This window comes from Athene noctua, chromosome Z (assembly GCF_965140245.1).
Source record: "Athene noctua chromosome Z, bAthNoc1.hap1.1, whole genome shotgun sequence".
In the NCBI taxonomy this organism is placed as follows: domain Eukaryota; kingdom Metazoa; phylum Chordata; class Aves; order Strigiformes; family Strigidae; genus Athene; species Athene noctua.
Window position 1 is genome coordinate 969,717 of NC_134077.1, and position 20,359 is coordinate 990,075.

Genomic DNA, 20,359 nt, shown 5'->3' on the forward strand with positions numbered 1-20,359 from the left:
TGGCTTTGGCAGCGCTCCTGTACCCTTGCCCCCCCTCCAGCCGGCCCCCCCCTTGCTGCTTCCTTCCTGGCAAAATTGATGGGTTGAACTTTCAGTGAAACACTGACAGGTGGCTGAAAATGGGTGAGTGCAACCTGTGTCCTACAGCAAACGGCCGAGTTCAGCCGGTCGTTGAAAGAGTTTTAGCTGGAACCCTCTCTCGCTTCCTCCAGGGCTGCCAGGCTGCTCCCAGAGGCTCGCTCGGTGTCATTAAACACCAAGAGGCTCTTCCGTGGCGGGGCTCGCCCAGGCAGAGCGCGCTGGCCGGGGTCTGGGTGTGGGGGCTGCACCACGGAACCCACCCGCAGTGCACCGCCTGCGGTAGGGTCTTGCCATGTGAACTGTTCCTGCGTGGGGGCACGGAAAAGCCTGAGCTTGGGCTGGAATTGCTAGCTGACACCGTACGCTTTGATGCAGGCTTGTCTTGTCTTCATCCTTTATGTCACTTGTGTGTTGAGATTAATAAGCATATATTACCAGAGAGCTGCTGGACTTCATCTAAAGGCTGCTAGAGAGAGCAAATACAGCACCAGAGAGGTTGTTTATTTTCATGTTTATAGGTCTCAATGTTTTTAGTTCTGATAAGAGTTTGAGGTATTAGAAGACTAACCTCTAAATATCATTTGGCTTCTAAATTAATGGAGAAAATACAAGAAGTAATAATGGTTAGAAGCTAAAGCCTGAAAAAGTGCTTGTGGTCAAGGAGGTACATCTTTCATCTGCCCGATTCCTTCAAAATACCACATTTCCTACTTCTGTCATCTCACTTAGCTTGTAAGGTTTTGCAGGCAATCGGAGACCGAACAGGACACGTCCTCTTAAAAGGTGCTGAGGAGGAAATCAAGAGTACGGTCAGGGGTGATAAAGAAGCAGAAATGCAGACTCTTCTTTTTCTCAGGCTAGCTTCACAAAATCATCTCAGTTGGAAAAGCCCTTGCAGCTCCTCCAGCCCAACCATGACCCTCCCCCTGACCGTTCCCAACTCCCCCAGATCCCTCAGCGCTGGCTCAGCCCGACTCTTCAACCCCTCCAGGGATCCCGGGGACTCCCCCCTGCCCTGGGCAGCCCATTCCAACGCCCAACAGCCCCTTCTGCACAGAAATCCTTCCTCAGAGCCAGCCTGACCCTGCCCTGGGCAGCTTGAGGCCATTCCCTCGGGGCCTGGCGCTGGGGCCTTGGCTCCAGAGACTCATCCCCCCTCTCTGCCCCCTCCTGGCAGGGAGTTGCAGAGGGCCAGGAGGTCTCCCCTCAGCCTCCTCTTCTCCAGACTGAACCCCCCCAGTTCCCCCAGCTGCTCCCCAGCAGACCTGTGCTCCAGACCCTGCCCCAGCTCCGTTGCCCTTCTCTGGCCACGCTCGAGTCATTCAATGGCCTTTTTGGGGTGAGGGGCCCACAACTGAACCGAGCACTTCGCAATGCTGGGAGCCATGAAACGGCCCCACAGCAGCTTCTCGGTAGGTGAAGAGCCCCTGGCTGCTTTCCCCTACGGTTTCTGTCTTACACAGGCGTGGCCTGGGGGGGCAAACGTCCTGGGGTAGCCAGATCCTGTGTTGGGAAAACACTACAGTCAGGGTGCTTTTTAGGTATGGTATGCAAAATACTTGGTATGTACAAGGAATGTTGGAAGTAATAAAATGTGAGGGGACTTCCAATGTCCTAGGGGTTAGCAACTTAACCTGCAGCAAAGTCCACTTGAAAAAGTTAGAGGGTTTTTTTCTTTACCAGCCCGTTTGTAACTGGATTTAGGAGAGTGTGTTTGCGATATGCCACTAGAATACCTCGGTGCTGACGCAAGCATCAGCACTTTGTGTATACAAAATCGGGCTGTGTCAGAGACTCACCCATTGCGGGATGCCCCAGCAGCAGCAGCAGGCCCGGCCCTGCCGCCGGAGCTCAGGACGCGGCTGGATCGTCCCTGCGGGCTCCTGGCGCTCTGGGGGACGTGTCGCCCTGAGCCCGGCGGAGGGGACAGAGCCCTGAGCATTCCCCCGCTTGCCGGGGCCTCGCTTCCCTCCAGCGCCCCACCGAGCTGATCCCTCAGGAGGCCAAGGTCAGGTTCTGACATTGAACCCCAGGCTGGTTTGGGCTGGGAGGGACCTCAAAGCCCCTCCAGTGCCACCCCCTGCCCCGGGCAGGGCCACCTTCCACCAGCCCAGGTTGCCCAAAGCCCCGTCCAGCCTGGCCTTGAACCCTGCCAGGGAGGGGGCAGCCACAGCTTCTCTGGGCAGCCTGTGCCAGGGCCTCACCCCCTCACAGGGAACAATTTCTGCCTTAGGTCTGATCTAGATCCCCCCTCTGCCAGTTTAAACCCCTCGCCCCATCCCTGCCCCCCTCCGCGCCCTGGGCCCGCTCTCCGTCTCCCCGGCCCTCCTCCGCTGCCGCGGGGGCCTGCCCTGCCCGGGTCCCCCCGCCCGGAGCCGCCATTACGCGCCCAGCCCCGCCCCAGCAGGGGGCGCTGCCGGCCCGGCGGAGCGCTGCCGCCGGGCGGGAACGGGCGCGCGGCGCCGAGGGCGGGAGGCGCGCGCCCATGGCGGCCCCGCGCCCCAGCGGGCCCGAGCGGCGGGGACGGGGTCCGCGGCGGGTGGAGGGGGGAGAGGAGAGGCCGCGGCCTGTCCCCGCCGCCCCGGGGCGCCCCGGGAGCTCTTGGGGCCGTCCCCGCGGTGCCATCGAACGGTAGAAGAGGCGGGAAAATCCTGCGTCGGTTCCAAACGAAGTGAGTGCGGGGCTGCCCCTGCGCGGGCCTCAGGGGGAGTTTGGGCCAGCAGACCCCGCGCCGGCAGAGGGAGCGGCTTGGCCACGCGGGGGGGAACCCCAAACTCTTGCCTCCCCACCGCAGGTACCCCCCTCGGGGACGCGCGGGGAGCTGAGCCGCCCTGGGGGAGATGGGGGCTTCAGGGGACGGGCCTAGCCCCGGGTGAGAGCCGGTTTGCCTGCGTAATTAAAAAAAACCCGCTTCGTGTGCTTCACAGGCAACAGTAATCAGTAGTTTACGCAAGCTGGTCAAAGAAAAGTTCCGAATACCCCAAATTAGTTCCCAGATGGAAAAATTGGTGGTGTGCGGCGCCTGGTGTCAGGCAGGGGCTCGATGTCCGTATCCCCGGGCTCGTGCATAAATCCTGTTCCTCTTGCCTTCGGTTGGAGCAGCGGAGTGTTGCAAAGGTTTAGGGGATTAAGTTCGACTCGTTATGCTGCCTTAAAATACCTAATCGTCGTCTTGTATGTTCTGGAACTTGGCAGGTGTGAGATGTGCCATGCAATTTGCCTCGTGTGTTGAGCTTTGCACGAGTTCGTGGTTTCCCACCAGCTCCAGCGGCTGGATGGGAACAACTTAAAACAAAACAAAAAGCCCCAAACCCACCCCATAAAGTGCCTACGTGTGGGTGATGCTGCTGGAGCTGTTAGGAGCTGACCAGGAGCAAACCTCTGGCACAAGTGCTCTGCTCCATCCTTTGCTGAGCTGCTGAGCCAAGCCCGGTGCCGATAACCAGTGTGCTGGTGTGTATGGATTTTCCTTGCCGATACTGGAAATATTCATCTTGTATTTTTATGCCAGAATCTGAAATTGCTGGGCTGCCAGCTATTGGCCAAAATGATTTTTCCCTGATAAAACGTATTCTGTCTGTTGTCACTCACTTTCAAGAGCGCTGCAGAATGTAAAGGGTCCGAGAAAACCAACCCGAATTCAGTAGCAGAGGGTTTTCGCCATATTTAATTTAGCAGAAACCTGCGTTTTGATTGAACAGAAGCTCTCGCGGTGACTCTTTCCCCCGGTGTCCACTTGCACAACTTAAGGACCTGGCGTTCAGCAGGTGCCTCCTGCCGCGCGTTCGTGGCCCTCTGGACGCGCAGGTGGGAGCCAGGCGCCGTGGCCGCTGTTACCCGTCAGGTGCGCCTCTTCCCCGTGACAACCGGCTTATTTAGTAAGACTTGATTGTTGTTTAATTAGGACGTGATGAACTTAAGGATATTATTCACAGTGGATGCGAGGACTGGGGCGGGGGGGTTGTGCATATGTTTATGCAAAGGCGAGCCTGTACACTACTGGCTCCACAAAAGCTCCCTCAATCAAGAAATTACGCTGTTTAAGCTTAAATTTGTAAAACTCAGTCTAGACAATACACAATTATAGAAGATGCACATTACAGGAGTTTTAAAATGTCGAGCGTAGTCCTATGTTGGATACTAATGGTGCTGAGGAATCTGCAGCTGTCTGTACTGGATGGGAGCAGAACCAGTCCTTGGAGAGCGGGGAATGGCAGGAACTGCCTCTAACTATTGTAATCGGCAAGATTATCCCATTAATCATATTTGTCTCCGGGAGTACCTTCGTTCTAACTCTAAGTGTTGTTTTTCCCTTGGTGCGTCACATGCAAAAAAAAACCCCTCTAATTGAAAACAATGCAGAGACAAAATCAAACTGCTCGTAAATGTGTGCGGAGTTCCAGCTGGTGATGGGAGCGGAGTGGATGGCAGAGGCGGGCGCCGAGCCGACGCCGTCGCCAGCGTCCTTCCACACCTGTACAATGTTATTTTTTGTTTTGAGAATTGCCGGGTTCTCAGTGTACAGAAGGGGCTGGTGCTGCTGTTCTGACACAAAAAGGACCCAGTTTAGGGGAGGGAGATGGCAGAGATGCTTCTTCAGGGCCTGTGTTCTGTGCAAACGGTGGGAGATGCAGGTAAATCTATGGAAAATCTGTGGTAAATCTCCTCAAAACTACAGCGCCCTGAGAGCCAGAATCGCTGTCAGTGAAGGGATGGTGAACAGCCCTGGCTCCGTTACCACAGCATTTCCTTTCAGCTGTGCTGTAGCAGCTATGTTTGACCCCGGAAATTTCCTCTCTGTGAGGATGTGAAAAGGAGGGGAATTTGTATGTGCCTGGTTAAAAGGGTAACTGGTATGATTTTGTATGTCTGTGTTGTTTTAAATTAATTCAGCTGAATTTCAGAGGTATCTGAACTATGTGTCTCTATTAGGCACCCTGACAGGTCGTCTAATTGTTTTTTCTAATTCGGATCTGTAACTGCCAGAGTGAATCTTCATTTAGATGGATTACCCAAACCCTGCCTGCTGCTGGCAGGACCTCGGCGAGAGGTGTGTGTAGGGGGAAATAACTTTCCTTTTTCTTCCCGTATCTGCCCGCGCAGCCCTGAATTGCAGCTCTCTCTGCTGATCCCCTCCAGCCTGCTGCCTGTCGCCTTTTGTTTCGCAGGCTGCGTCTGGGCTCGCAACAATCCCCCGTAAGGCTGACGGCTTAATCCTGGCACGCTCCTCCGAAGGGCGACCGCCCGCGTGGCCGCTGCCTCCCGCTCGCCGCCCCGCGGCTCCGCTCCGAGGGCAGGTGCCGTGCTTGCCCTCGGCCTCGGGACTGGTGCCAGGGCGGGGAAGGCCTGCCCAGGTTCCTTGCTGAGTGCCGCTGTGTCCACGGCTGTCTGAGGGATGCTGCTGGGCTTGGTGCTGCTTTGGCAGAGGGAAAGTTGTTCCTGGCCCTGGCCAAGCAGGAAAACTCTTGGTTGCAGTGTTGCTGCTCCCAACGTTCAAAAATTGAGTTGGAGGTACTCCCTAGAAAGCAGTAAATTGATAAATAATAGATAACATTCCAAAACTAGCATTGTATTTGTCTCTGTCTCTTAAGGTAGAACAAGCTTCTATTTCTAAATGTTTTCTCTTTGGGCCATGAGCAGATGTTGAAGGTGACTTGGTGCGGGGAGCTGGGGCTGTCAAGGACCATCAGATCCTTGTGCAGCTGCGAGTGGCGGAGGCTGCCCTCGTGTGCCTCCTGCCCTCGTGTGCCTCCTGCCCTCGTGTGCCTCCTGCCCTCGTGTGCCTCCTGCCCTCGTGTGCCTCCTGCTCTCGTGTGCCTCCTGCAGCGTCGCTCACGGCCTCTGCTGCCGCGGCCTGTGGAGGTGAGGTTAAAAAAACAGAGAGGCTGTTCCCATGCACTCGAGCTGCTGCTCTGGTAAAACCTTCATCTTTCTGTCTGTGGTCGGGGCGCTCTGAATTCTGTCTCTGCTGCTGCTGTCCTCATCTGCTTTTAACCACAGTCACAGGGGCTTCAGCAAAGTCCATATTGCATTAGAAAACTCCTGAGTGTCCCAAAAGCTGGAGATTAATTCCCTAGGCTGCAGCTTCCCCTCCTCCCCGTTCCCCACGAGCACCCTGCACCTATCCCCCGCGTGCCGCCCGCAGTCCTGTTCCGGGGTTTCTCTCCCCTGCAGCTCCTCTCGTGCCCAGGCCAGCAGAAGAGAAGCAAACCGGCCTTCCCGCGGGTCCCAGCGCCGCCAGCCTTGGCAGATGCCGTGCCGGGGCTGTACGCTGCGGTTACCTGTCTCGTGAAATGACCTGCTCGTTCCGGTGCCTGGCCCTCTGGGGGCCCGTCCCCGCGGCTCGCTGCGGCACGCTCTTCCTGCTAACAGCCCACCCCAGTGACCCGTCGGGCCACCTCTGAGCCGGGTTCCAACCAAAACTGCGGTGTTCTTGGCTAAATCCAGCCAAAAAACCTCCAAACGCTGCGAGTCCTTATCTCTGCTGCCACTTTCCAAGCCCAAGCTTCTCAATCCTTATCTCTGCTGCCGCTTTTCCCAAGCTCAAATTCTTCTTTCCCTCAAAATTAGCAAAGTCAAAATTAACTCGGTCCAGATGTGTGAGTTTGTGAAGAGCAGAGTACTCGTGTGGCGCTGATACAACAGATAAAACCCAGCACTTAGGGAGAAATGCTTCTGTGTGCAGAGAGTTCTGCTGAGGGGACACCCTGCAGCGGTTGGGGACCGCAGAGGGACATTAGTGGGGAGGGCAGGACCTCAGATCACAACCAGGAACCAAAGCGAGAGGTGGCGGCAGCCGCGGTGCAGCCTCACGTGGGTGTGCGGGTTGTGTGTGTGTGCGTGCATGTACACACACACATCTACAGAGATGTGCTTGTGTGCGTGTCAAAAATGATCCCTCGGGTCAAATGACAGGAAAATGTTAAAATTGCAAAGAAACTCAAATGCATTCAGTACCTAAGGTGAGTTGATAGTTGTTATCGGACGCGGATAATTGCAGTTAAACCTTTTTTTTTTTTGAACCCTGTGGCTCGGGGCTGTGTCCGTTGTGAGTTCTGCCAGAGCAAGAAGTTTGCTTCGTCTTGAGGTTCATGCACACCGAGCGGGCAGGAAAAAGAAAAGTTTTGAAGCTGAGGCATGTCCTGTTGGTCTGTGGTGGAGGTGTGAATTTGAGTGCAGGTGCAGTGATCCTGGTGCCTCGTTTTTTTTGTTCCTGAGAAGAGTGCGTGGCTGGAAAGCCATCAGTGATCCCGGGAGCGGCCTTGGCTTCCACGCTGAATGGTGGCATGTGGACACCTCTGCAGTACAGCTAAGGCCCTTGTATGGCTTTTATCTTAGCGTATGAATGGCTTGCTTCTTATTTTTCCCTCTTTCCCTTTCCTCCAAGTTTTCTCAGCCGTGGTTCTAGAAGTGTTATGTGGGAATGGTGGTAAAGAAGCTACGACGTGCTACTCAGGGTGTGCAGGCAAGCTCCTGCTAACTCTGGTTTTTACCGGAGTGCTGATGTACTTCAAAGAATGACGGGGTCAATCTGGCATTCTTCACAGAACCCCCTTTTTTTTTCTCTCCTGCTCCAGGCTGTTTCGCCATGGGCCTGACGGGAAGCCCTGACCGTGGCTGCTCTGCAGCCCCTCCTCGTCCGAGTCGGGGGGTCTGGCCTCCTTGCTCGGAGGGATCCGGAAGGATCTGGTGAGCCCCAGAAGCAGGAGAGCGGAGGAGCCCTTGGCCACCTCTGTGATGGATCCAAAACCTGCTCTGCTGGCCCTGGGCTTGTGGGTTTGAGGTTTAGGCAGAAGGACTGGCTGGAGCCCATCCCGTAGGCATTGCCTGAGCTGCCGGGGCGGGCAGTCTGGGAGGGAGGGGGCCCGTACACGCCTCATCTCTTTGTTCCTTGACAGTCCAGCCCAAGCAGCAGCGCAGGCTGCCTGCAGTAACCAGGTCTTGGCAGCCGGAGTGTGGATTCCCTCAGCAGAGGAGAGAGTCGTGGTCTTGGCTTGCTCTGCTAAGTGTTACCATATTTCTTCCAACTTCCATTTCCTCTGGGCTGAGTTTCAGCTCAGCTTTCTTCCTCCAGATGCTCGTATCTCACAGACATCTCGTTCCTTGGGATGAAGCTCGTTGAACCAGATGAGAAGACGGTGTGTATTCAAACACCCATGTCAACTCGGTGGCACTGGAGATTTAGTCCCAGATCTTGAGGAGGAGGAGCAGGGGGATTGCAGCACTTCACACGTCTCTGGACAGTAAAAATCACCTTCTGTTCCCTGCAGTCTGTCAAAAGGAAAATGAACCGATAGCGCCCCATCCCCTTCAGCTGTGTCGTACGTGGGAAGAAGTGACGTGCTCCCTGCTGAAAAGCCCAGGTCAGGTCCCGTTTAGCTCTGGGAACTGCCTGTCCCCGGCTGTGAATCGCTCACAGGATTCACCGAAGGTGATTAACAGATCCCTCACCCTTCGGTGTGAGCAGCATGGCAGGCAGCCTGGAGCATGCTAACACACAGGAATAATACTGTAAAACATTAGTGCCGAGCCCTGAACTCTGCGTGTCCTGGGTGGATGCTCAGTTCAGCTCCGAGGGACGCTGAGTTGCCCAAGCGCTCGCTTTCCCCATGGAAACTTCCCGCTCAGGGGCCAGCTCTGGGCTCCCTCCCTGCGTCCTCCCGAAGCCTGAGCTGGTCCCCGGGTTCAGAATGTGTTTGAGCCCGTGCGAGACCGCGATAACTCAAACAGCTTCAAAGCCGTGGTCACGCAAATGGCTAATGCTTGCTATTCTGGACGTTAATTTCATAAAATTAATCTAACACATCTTGAGGGAAATTAGTGCGTGCAGATGCTGTCATTTATCACAATTATTTTAAAGGCCCTAATCTAGCACTTCACTGGATTCTTCACAGCCACTTGCATGGCAGGCGCTGCAGGAGACTCTGTGCCCGTGGCAGCGTCACACCTTTTTGCCCGGCCGGCCGTGAGCGGCTGGAGGGGCTCAGCCCCCCTTTTGCCCTGGGGAGAGGTGGCAGTGGCAGCGCCGGGGAGGGGGAATGTCACCCCCCGTGTCACCATGGTGACCCGATGGCTGTGTCCGAGCAGCCCCTCTCTTTTCAGCACCAGGTCAGAGTTACCTGTCTTGTCTCTTGTGAAGGCAGGTGCCTTCAGTGCAGCTCTGGCGGCAGCTACAGCCCGGAAATTTCTTTAAAACCCGGGCAGGGAACACGCTCCCTGTCCCACCGCAGTTTTCCAGGTTCCAACGATGCTGTTAGCCCAAATGGGGCAAAAACTGCCCAAATTTCCTATGACTGTTGAAGGAGAACAAGTTGAAAGCTATCAAAATGTTTCTTTGTTAACCCTGAAGCACATAATTTGAATTCTGACTTTTAGGGACAAAGAATGCTTATAACTAAATACGTCTTAAAAAGCTGTTGGTTTGAAAAAAGTGAAAGCATCAGCTATTCCTGAAAGAAAAAATATGACAGACAGGAAGCAACTTCTATTTTGTGAACGTTTCATTTAGATGAATAAGCCTTCATCAGTGATTTTAGGGTTTTTTGGTACGAGCCTCCTGCTTATGGCCACTTTTCCCGGCTTTTGACGCAACGGCAGAACGCTCCCCTGGAGCAAGCGGAGGGATGCTGTCGGGGGGTGCACGCTGAGGGCGGGGGGGTGTTTCTGGGAGGCTGGAGCAAGCAGGGGCTGGTGAGGAGAGGGAAGGTGGGGGCTGAGAGCACCGAGGGCTGTGCCGGAGCAGCCGCGGGGGGCTGGCGACCAGGTTTTGCTGCTGGCGAGATCCAGCTGCGCTTTGTACCATCCGTGCGTGTTGCTTCTGCCCCGTCAGTCTCAGGGCCCGTGGACTGAGCCACCGGGCGGTGATCTGGCACGTGCAGGGCTGTAAATGTGTCAGGGTGCAGTAGTCCTTGATTACCGTGGAAGGAAATAAAGGCATGATTTCAGATGTATTCAGTCAGCACTTCCAATATCGTGCATAAATAATAAATTATCATACGATGTCATTTAATATAATTCTACTTCCAGTACAGGAGGCAGAGGGGGGGGAAAAAAAAAAAAGTATATTCAAAAATTCAGTCAAACAGCTTGTTTCTTCAAAGGCACAAAGCACCTGAGAGTTCCCAGTGACTCCTCATGTTAGCAGAGATTTTCCTCCAGATAAAGAACTCATGATAATGAGCTGTGAGGCTGGATGGTTAAAACAATTATCCCCTAGAAATTCCCAGAGCTTTTTTCAACAAGTCAGAGCACTTAAAGCTGGCAGAAAAGAACGTTTGAACAATTTTTCATTGGCAAATATACTTTTGTGGAAACTGAAATGGTTTACAGGAACATGGCACACTTCATAAAATTTTTAGTGAAAGAATTTTGAAAGGAATCGGAAACAAATTGAGAAATTACCTTTCCGATTGGTTTTGGGATAGCATTTTGTGCTATCTAAAATAATGTGTAATGATCAAAATGCTTCGTTTCCATTTGAGAGTTTCCCTGACACAACTATTTTTACTATTTGGAGCCAAATTTTGCCATGGAGGAATTCCTCTAAAGGCAAAAATTTTGCTTTCCTGCCTGCACTTCGTTGTTGCGCTGTCGTGCCGCCTTCATCCACGCGTTGAAGGAGTCTTGGCTCGGGGCTGTGAAGGCAGGCACGAGGTGAACGGCCACTACATGGTTTCCTGCTCTTGTGGAAAATAAAAAAATCTGCCTTGCTAGTATGTTTTTTATTACAAAAATGAAAAAAATCCAGGAGAGACTTTAAAACCAACTGATGTTGCTGCTTTATGTTTCTGTCCAGGGGAGCGCATGAGCGTGGCTGTGACGTTAAGCTGGTCGGTGGTCCCATTCCCTGGGAATGTGGACCCCTACCCGGGTCACTCCTCGGGGCTCGGGCGGGGTTGCCACTCGTCACTCCCTCTTTGCCTGGCTTGTGCCAGCGTGGTGTTCGCGTTACCGGCAGGTTACCTGTGGAAATGAACGGTTTCTTTGGAAATCAGCGTGAAGGTAGAGAGTCTAGAAGCAATAGTACAAAAATGAAACCCAACCCTGCGCTTCCAAGCTGTGTAATTGCAGAACAAGATGCTAACAGTCCTCAAAAACGTAGGCTTTCACCTAAATGACGTGCTTTGTGGGAGTAATTAATTTGTATTTAATTATAATCTAACTTGTGAAGAAACGGTCTGAAGAAGTCATATCTTCAGCGCAAGTCTTTCAACTTTGTTCTTTAAGATAAATTTCTTCTTTAGACTCGCAGCATTTTATATTTTTTATGATAACACCAACAGGAGACTCTTTAGCAAAAGTCACTGCTTACAATTTTTGCCTTTAAGGCTATCTCATAATTATGTATTTTACTAATCAACACTCCAGAACTTCCAGATGCAACAGATACAGGGTTTGTGAATGATTTCCCTATATACATCTTAATTTTCTAGCAGCAGCTGTAATTTATGGGATTCCACGTGGAATAGCAGGGCTAATGATGAGCAAATGTGTTTTTAAAGTTGTACTGGATGCAAACGCTGGTATATGGTGAAAGGGATGAAAACAGATGAGTTCTGAGCGTCAGAGCTCTCGCCTCTTGTCCGTAAATGCTGCCAGATCCCAGGTCGGCAAAGCGGAGCTCCGGCGTCGGTCAGAGGGAAAACCCTGGCCCTGTTTTGCCAGCAGGGAAAAAGTCTCAGCAGTGGGTTTTCTTTTAGTCACGAGCCCCCAGATCATCAGAGCGAATGATCTGGACCCATGTGAGCTGTGTGGGTTTGTGGATGAGTAGCTGTGCATTGGGCTATCAGTCCGCTGGGACACGGCTTGCTTTCTGGAGTTTCATCTTTGACGTTTCCCAAATTTTCCCCTCAAAGCAGATTTCCCTGTGGTATGTTTTGCAAATTCTCAGAGTCCAGAATAGGGCTTGGTCTGCATGAAGGCCACTGTGGTACCAAGTGTTGACCTCTATTGCCAATTATGAAGGTTTTTGTTTTCTTCAGTGGCCGGCCGCTGGAGAAATTCAGGTCTGAGTGAGCAGGAGTCATGTTGGTTTAACTCCAGTAAAGCAGTCATGTGTAACTAATACTGTATTATTAACACGGGGGGAAATTTTCAACTTTCAGCATCCTGACAAAAAAGCAGACAATAAAGATTGCTCGGTGACTTTTCCTAACCTTTGTAACATGTATTTTACTCACCGAGACCACTGCCTCTCCGCTCCACAGTCCCAGGCAGTGAAACAGAGCGGTTATGAGTACACCATTCCCTGGGAAAATGCCTTTTTGCTCTCCTCAAGTCAACTCTCAGGAAAGACTAAGTTATTCTTTCTCACATTTTTAATTGCTTGCTCTTTCATTTTTCATGGTTTGTACCTTTGTAAGTCCCAAGTCCTGTGTGGTGATGTAGGTATCAAAGTAGGCACGGGATGATGGTCTGACGCGCGAGCAGCTCGCCGACACGCAGCCGTGCCTCGTGCCAGTGAGGTTTAAACAGCCAAACGCCTGCAGGATCAACCCCCCTGGGTTGTCCAAGCTGCCTTCCCTCCCTGGCCCACCTTGCACACTCTTATGTCTTAAGAGTAATTTGCGCTTAGGTGCAAAACTGATGATTATAAAAGTCTGATTTCCTGGAGCTGCCTCTTGAGCCAGAGACGTGATATAAATGGAAGCGACACAGTCCCGCTGATGGACACACAGTCTGTCCTGTGGCTTCAACGATAAGAAAACCTGGAGACTAAAAGGGTTGTCTGTGAGAGAAAACAACATAAAAAGTGGTTTTGGAAAAGGGTGGTTTACAACTGAAAAAGTGAAACCCAGCATGTCTGCGGGGTGGGGAGTGGCTGGTGCCAGCCGGGGCATCGGTCACAGCCACGGCCCCCGACCCCCCAGGCGCAGAGCAGGCCAAATGCGTTGGGTTGTTTGTCCCACAAAACTGATTCTTAGAAACCGCCAGTAGTTTTTAATAATTATTTTTTATTAACGAGCGAGAAGAGCTCTCTGAATAGCTAAACAGAAAAGAAACCAGGTTTGAGGTGGTGTGCATTCCTGAATATCTGTGTATCACATTTTAATGGTGATGGAAAAAGGGAGAAAAATGTTGATGGCATTTTCATGGGCAGTTTTCCTCCTGCTCTGTTCAGAACAGAAATACTGTGGAGGGTATCGCAATTATGGCTGTTACTGTACTGCTTCGCTTACGTGAGGCATGTGGAAATGATTTTTGGTTCTAGTCAGTCTTCACACCATCGAGCAATGACTGTGTTCTCTCCTTGCCAGATGGTGACTAGTGGCAACTAGAGGAGGAACAAGAAGAAACAACTGGCAGGTGGCAAGAGGAGGAGATGATGTGGCAGGAGAAGAACAATTCGGGATTTTTAACGGAGTGGCTAACTTCTCGTGTGAAAGCAGCAGGTAACTTCTTAAAACCGACTCCTGTGAATTTTATTACTTTTCTTAATAGAAAACTAAAGTTTTTGCTCTGCTTGCCCTTCCTCAAGCACCTGTCCTAGCTGCTGAGTTCCCGCTGGTTACACCGTGGCCTGCCAGGACGTGCTGATGGGATGCTGAAGGTGCTGGGTGGGCCGCTGTGGGACCCCAGACCCCCTCTCCTGTCCCTGCTCATGGTGGGTGTGCTCTGGGCGGCCGCGGGGTCTCTCTGGAGACCTTCGGTGACCTGGGGAGGGGACCAGGGGTGCTGCACCGGTGCTGCCCCTCCAGCCCTTCCCTCATGGCTTGGCTGAACGCTGTTGGCGTTTCAGGTGAAGTGAATTTCAAAGGGATATTTGTCAGAGGAAAGTACTTAACCTGGAGAGGTGAGGAGAACTCAGCGGGTGAAGGAGGGACTGGAGAGAGGAAAAAATAATTATGTGTGAGCACATATGTGGAATATTTTCCGAAGTGCTTTAAGCTGGGGAAATTTTTTCCTGAAGGGGCTGGTGCTAAATCAAAGCAAAGGAGGGATTGATAATTGTGGGATTAATTTGTGGACTCTTTTGAGAGCTGGCAAGATCTATTTGGAGATCTAAACTATGTATTTTATCAGCCCATTTTTCTGAAGAGCTAGACCTTGCTTGCAACTGTAAGTAATCTGTATTACAACTCCCAGTGAAACACGTTTCATACATCATTTTGGTTCGCTGTGTGACTCGAGCTAGTGCCTTGCGCTGAACTACCTTCCTCACCATCAGGTGATATGTTATTTATAGTCTAAAATAACGAGTGATAGCTTGGGAATACACATTCTCTGAAAGCTCCGCGGGCAGGTTCGGCACACAGTTCCGTGGTGAGTTGGACCTTACCTCACCCTGCTCCGTCCCGACCCCCTTCTTGCCAGAGAGCGTTCGGGAGCTGGTGGCCTGGCTGGGCTTGGGGACGGGAACGCGGCGATGCCCCGTGTGCCCCTCCCGCCTCGGTCCCGGTGCTGCCGTGTGTCTCCCGCAGGGTGGAGAGGAGGAACGAGCGCGGGGATTGCCGGGACTGGGTGCCCGTGGCGGGGCTGAGGGCGTGTGTGGCCGTGGCGTGGGCCAGCGTTTGTCTTTTTCAAGTTTGTCTTCCCCGTGTGCGTTCTGCGCACGTGTTTTCTATGAGCTGAACGGACAGGCGGGTCACTTCAAAATTTATTTGATCTAAGAATTTTTTTTTTTTCTTCCCGCTGACAAGTCCTCCTGGCTCTGGTTTTCAGTGGTGAAAAAAGCCAGCTCCAGCCCTGGAGAGCTTGGAAGAGTGAGACATCTCCGGTGTACTCCAGAATGGGAAAAAAATCGAGACGTCATTTTTAAGGCCATGCATCATTCCTGGAAAATAAGCTTGCATATTTTACATGAGAATTGCATAATTACTTTCTACCTCTGCACAAGGCTAGTTCTTTTGCATCTCATAATACCAGGAGTTTTTAATAGACATCTTAAAGACTCCGTTATCTTTGGCAGCATCCTGGCAGCTTGGCACGCGGTGCGCGCTCTAACAATGACACCAGCTCCCTTTTTTCCCCCCTTAAACACCAAGAATACATGAAAATCTGGCAGAAGGCAGCGGTTTCCTCCTGGGTATGCCTCTGGCACCCGCTGCCCCGTGTGTGGGAGGCTGCTGGCACCCCGGGGGGAGCAATGACGTCCCCCCCGGGTGTCTGGGTGCCCTGGGGTGCCCCTGCTGGGAGCGGGGAGAGGTGCGATTACCTCTGCATCGTGAGAACTGTGCATCGGCCAGAGACAATCCAAAGGTGGGTGGGGTGTGGATGTGACCAACAAACCCAGTCGCTGGGCCTCGTTAGGGTTTGGTGCATCATTTTGGCCTGCAGTTTGCTTTGTGTCTCTCTAGTATTTTTTGTGCCATACTGGAAGCCACTCCTTGTCTCGGATACATCCCTGTAGCTTGTTCCTGAAACCCATGCAACATTTCTTCAGGGCAGCAGGGCAAAAAGTGAGATCTCAAAATGGAGTTTATGGGGAAAATGCTTCTCTTGGCAGTTTATTGATCTTGCCACTGTATTTGGCACTGGTGAGGCCGCCCCTCGCTGAGTGGGTTCAGTGTTGGGCCCCTCACCCCAAAAAGGCCATTGAATGACTCGAGCGTGGCCAGAGAAGGGCAACGGAGCTGGGGCAGGGTCTGGAGCACAGGTCTGCTGGGGAGCGGCTGGGGGAACTGGGGGGGTTCAGTCTGGAGAAGAGGAGGCTGAGGGGAGACCTCCTGGCCCTCTGCAACTCCCTGCCAGGAGGGTGCAGAGAGGGGGGATGAGTCTCTGGAGCCAAGGCCCCAGCGCCAGGCCCCGAGGGAATGGCCTCAAGCTGCCCAGGGCAGGGTCAGGCTGGCTCTGAGGAAGGATTTCTGTGCAGAAGGGGCTGTTGGGCGTTGGAATGGGCTGCCCAGGGCAGGGGGGAGTCCCCGGGATCCCTGGGGGGGTTGAAGAGTCGGGCTGAGCCAGCGCTGAGGGATCTGGGGGAGTTGGGAACGGTCAGGGGGAGGGTCATGGTTGGGCTGGAGGAGCTGCAAGGGCTTTTCCAACCCGGATGATTCTGGGATTCTGCGATTTCACTGACTTTGTCCCCAGCCATCGGCAGCGGTGGAGGCTCTGCCTATACCTCGGTGGTTGAATTTCCACAACTGGTGCCTGTTGCTTTGTTTCTTTGCCGGGGCCAGTTCTGGACCCAAGGCCTGGTGGTGTCCTGGGAAGTGCCAGCGTTTGCATGAGCCTCCCCAGGCGCTGTGACCGCAGGGTGAACCCCTGGGAGCTCTGAATCGATCCCAAAGCGGCGTCCTGCAGGCCCCAGGGGGGCGGGGGCTGCGCGGGGGCTGCTGCCGGCGGGGGCAAACCCAGCGTGTCCGGGGAGCGGCTGGTGCCAGCCGGGGCATCGGTCACAGCCGCAGCCCCCGACCCCCCAGGCGCAGAGCAGGCCAAGTGCGTTGGGTTGTTTGCCCCACAAAACTGATTCTTAGAAACCACCAGTAGTTTTTAATAATTATTTTTTATTAACGAGCGAGAAGAGCTCTCCGAATAGCTAAACAGAAAAGAAACTAAGTTGGAGGTGGTATGCATTCCTGAATATCTGTGTATCGCATTTTAATGGTGATGGAAAAAGGGAGAAAAATGTTGATGGCATTTTTGTGAAATTCAACCCGTTTATGACCATATGAAATTAAAGCTTTTATACACTTATAAAGAAGCTCCAAAGGGAACGAATATGTTTTTCCTACTGAAGTCTGCTTAAAGCATATAACAAATCAGATTGCACAGCTCAATATTTCATATAAAACAATATGCTCTACCATTTTAATTTTCCTGTACAAAATTGTTTTTCGTATGAATCCATGTTGCGTTATTTTCCGATTCCAACTAAATTAGAACTATATAGATATAAATGATATACATTACATTTATTATACATAATCTAGGTAAATATGAACTAATTCATCAGCCATACCTCAGCTTTCATATAAATTATCTTCGTGGCATTTTTGCTGTTACATAAAGTCTTACAGTGGAAGGATTATTTGACTGTATTTGTAACTATTGCAGCATTAATTTAATTGCATATCTACATAAGAATTAATATTGCTTCCTGATAAGATGTTTGGAAAGCAGGTAGGAAGCAGATATGACACGTTTTAATTTTAAATATTTTTAAATTTCTTTTAGGCGGCTGGACACTGCGGGCGATGCTGGACCCATTTTGTGGGTGGTGGTGGAGCTGCGACCTCCCCCCGGGGGCGTCAGAATCCTTGTGCCTTCCTCAGCCCCCACACCCCCTCCGTGTTCATCCCACTGGTGATGCCGGTGCCGAGGGGATCCCCGGGGACCGCGGGGCCGGGTGAGTGCGAGGGGCTGGGGGACGCCCTGCGGAGGGGCTCCCTGTTGGGAACATCCTATTTCCGAGGTGCTCGGTGGAGCCGGAGCCATCCCGGCGGGAGCTCCCTGCCCCAAAGGCGTCGGGGAATGGCGATGGGGGGCTGGGGGGGGCTCTGGGGTGCTGAGCCCCGCTCCCCTGCTCCCTCGCGGCGCCAGGGCAGCGGCGTGTGACAGCATCTCACGAGCGAGCTGCCCAGAGCGGCCGGGGGCCGGGCGCCGGGCTGTCATCTCCGTCACCAGGAAATCGGTCTTTTGGTGTAATTTTCCTCCAGTAATTAGTCTCTCTGTGATTTTTAGACTTTGTGTCATGGTGTGAATGCAACATGTTCGACAGCATACCTGCCGGGGAAAATCTCTTCTGTGATGGGTAAGGAAATATCATTTTTTATGAAAGACATCAGAAAAATTGAATGTGAAACTTTGGAACAGTTGGGGGCACGATGACTTTCAGTGACAGGGAGGGCTCTAGCTGGGGCAGTCGCCAAGTGTCAGACCACACTATCCTGCCTTTTCCTCAGCCGTCTGGGCTTCTGCCCGGTGCTTTGTTAGCGCCTGGTCCTGGGTGCAAAGGGGCAGGAGACGTTTTCAAACCACCTGTGGCTGTACCGGGCACGGGGAAAAAGGGGCAGCTGAAAACTAGAGACAGCAGAAAAGTACTGCCCAAACGCAGGCCTCGCTTGTTTAAAGGATTTCATCACATGCTGGTACAACCCCCCATTTTTAGGTACCAAACCCTCACTTTTAGGGTACAAGCCCTCAGTTTTAGGGGCCAAAACATTGATTCTAGGGATGAAAGCCTCATTTTTAGGGTACTAAACCCTCAATTTTGGGGTAGTAAACCCTCAATTTTGGGGGCCAAAACTTTGAATCTGGTGTTGAAAGCCTCCTTTTTATGATCCAAACCCACCTTTATTAGGGTACAAACCCTCACTTTTAGGGTACAAACTTTGATTCTAGGAACAAAAGCCTCGTTTTTAAGGTACAAACCCTCCTTTTTTAGGGTACAAACCCTCACTTTTAGGGGCCAAATCTTTGATTCTGATGTTGAAAGCCTCCTTTTTATGGTCCAAACCCTCAATTTTAGGTGCAAACCCCTCACTGTTACTGTACAAAACCTCAATTTTACGGGCCAAAACTTTGATTCTAGGGTTGAAAGCCTCCTTTTTGTGCTCCAAACCCTCTAGGAATGAAAATAGATTAGTTGACTTTGGTGCAAATAATTGCAGTTAATTAAATTTAAGCTTGAGTATTGCATTGGGTCTTCATATTGTGGGTAAGTACATAGGGTTTGGGGTTTTTTTTAATGTTGAGCCAACCTTACAGGAAAATGGTCATTTCCAGTGTGCAGTGGAACTGAGAAGGGGACAGGGCAGAGCCCAGCGGAGCTCAGCGGGGCAGACAGCTCGAAGCAGACCACGCTTTTGGCACCGAGGAGCAGCCATCGGCTCCAGAGCTGCTGCCGGGACGGAGCGGGGCCCACCGAGGGCTCTGCCCCAGAGCCGTGCCCAGGGGGATCCTGCCTGGAAAGAGCCTCTTCCCCGGGCCGCCCGCAGCGTGGCTGGAAATCATCTCGGAGTGCCACATCCATCACCCCCAAATTGTTCGGCATCCTCCAGGACAGCGTGAGCAGGCAGCAGCATCTGTTCCTCCCCGCCGGGGCCACGATGATGGACTGCCAAGGACGGGGCTCCCGCCGAACTTCTCGCCGCCTGCGAGCCAAGGTGAGACGGAGTCGATGCGCAAAATGGCCGCGCCGGGGGCCCGGGGGAGGGCGCGGGGCGGTGGGCGCAGGCCCCCGGAGCTGCCAACAGTCGCGGCTCGGCACAGCGCCCGCCCAAACCCACAAGGGTTCTCCGACAGGCTGGTAGGGGCTGGCTGAAGGGCGGTTTAGAATGGAGGGGAAAATACGTGAGGTGCTCTTCACCTCTTTTCCATACCCGCGCAGAGCTTGTCTGAGCAGCCAGAAACCGTCAGTTCCCCCGCACAGCAGCTCTCGGGGGTGCAGGGAAGGAGAGGGGGTGCTGCAGGGCTGGGGGGGCTAACGTGTCCTGAATTCAGGTGCCATCCTGCTTTTATAAAGGGATGTGGAATTAGATAATCTAGGATACTCTTGATTTAGTGGAAGTTTAAATACCATATGTGTTAAGGCTTGCAGGATACTATGTTATTTTTAACATCCACACAGTTGTAGGAATTGTAACTAAATATGTTTTCCAACAGGAATAACAGTACAGGCTTAGGTATTTTATGAATGGCAGCTGTGTTAAGAGCGATTCAATAAAAATATGTGCATGGGGCGATTAATCCAGACAGGAATTTTGCCGGCGCGTGTGCAGGGTGTCTGGAGCAGAGTTAAAGTCCTGGACGCTGGCGCTGCCCGGGCCCGTGTCTGGCCGCTCTCCGGAGCGAGCTGAGCTCAGCCCGGCTTCCCCGAGGGTGCCGGGGGAGCTGGGGGGGATGCTTCCACCGGGCCTGGGGCGGACGGTGTCCTCGCAGGAACCCGGGGGATCACCCGGCCTCCCGCTGCTGAAGGGAGGGTTGAGAAAGCCTTGTGACTCCTCCTGGTTCAGTTGTGCCTTTTTTAGCAATAATTGGAAGAACTGGTTTTTACAGTTAGTTTGTCTCGGAAATTGCGCCTGCAGCATGTGAGAGGGACGGTAATACAGACGGCAATAAATCATCCGCACGGGGCAAGTAGGAGGCAGTGATATTAAGGCTAATAGCAGTGGGGCTCTTGCACCTGCACGCATCACACTCGTTAGTCTGGTTAGGTATGAGCGTAAAAGAAAATATTATTGTGATTGTTGTTGCTGTTATTATGGTAATTTTTCCTCCCGTTTCCCTTTGGTGGGAAGCCCCAGGCGGCAGCTTTGCGGTGAGGTTGGTAGCCCAGGGTGGGGTGAGTTTCTGTGCCTCTGTGTCACAGCACAGGGTGGTCCCTGGCCCTGCAGACCCT

At 52.6% G+C, this 20,359-nt stretch overlaps 1 long non-coding RNA gene across 1 annotated transcript in view; it reads left to right on the forward strand.

Annotated features, from left to right (window-relative positions):
* Positions 1-2,638: 2,638 nt before the first annotated feature.
* LOC141973823 (uncharacterized) overlaps positions 2,639-20,359 on the forward strand; it is a 150,988-nt gene continuing 133,267 nt past the window's right edge. Inside the window, exons 1-5 of the long non-coding RNA XR_012635602.1 lie at positions 2,639-2,752; positions 13,338-13,472; positions 17,194-17,365; positions 17,701-17,770; positions 18,745-19,124. This is a non-coding gene — a long non-coding RNA (uncharacterized LOC141973823). The remainder of the gene's footprint in view (positions 2,753-13,337; positions 13,473-17,193; positions 17,366-17,700; positions 17,771-18,744; positions 19,125-20,359) is intronic.